This window comes from Morone saxatilis, unplaced genomic scaffold (assembly GCF_004916995.1).
Source record: "Morone saxatilis isolate NCDOM2014 unplaced genomic scaffold, NCSU_SB_2.0 Contig17, whole genome shotgun sequence".
Lineage (NCBI taxonomy): Eukaryota > Metazoa > Chordata > Actinopteri > Moronidae > Morone > Morone saxatilis.
Genome location: NW_023339729.1, coordinates 13,442,086 through 13,442,673, shown reverse-complemented (window position 1 = coordinate 13,442,673; position 588 = coordinate 13,442,086).

Here is a 588-nt window from a genome sequence, read left to right as displayed (position 1 = left end):
CACACACACACAAATACATTCACACAACAAACCCACAGCAGCATGCACATTCCACTGGTGATTCTGACATCATTGCAACTGAACTTACTGAATAAAGGGATGTGAGTGATAGCAAATTACCAAGACAGTCCCCCGCAAACTAGCAAAAGCTATGACTGCTAATTACAAGTATGCAAGCATGTGTGTCCAAGTGTGTGAAAAAGAGAGAGTGAGGGAATCTTTTCTTCCAGTATTCAGTGTCTCTCTCTCTCTCTCTATGTGTCTTGCTGAGCAGTAGTTATGGTGCCAGTTATGGAGTGTTTGCCATAGCAGGGAGCTGCCTTGGCACCATGCCCTAATTTAGGGGAATTAAAAAGCACTAGACAGGCCCCTTTGTGGCACCGTGCGCCCGCTTTAATCTCCCCACGCCTCAGCGGGCACCCACAGCACCAGGAGTGGGCACGGTGCCCACATGACCCCAGGCAATATGGAAATCGCCACCAAAAATCCTAACTAAGCGCCGAGCCCTGCCCCTGGTGCACAGTGTACACAGTACACACAGACATGCGCAAAGCAATGCTATCACATGCACACACACGTGCACACACA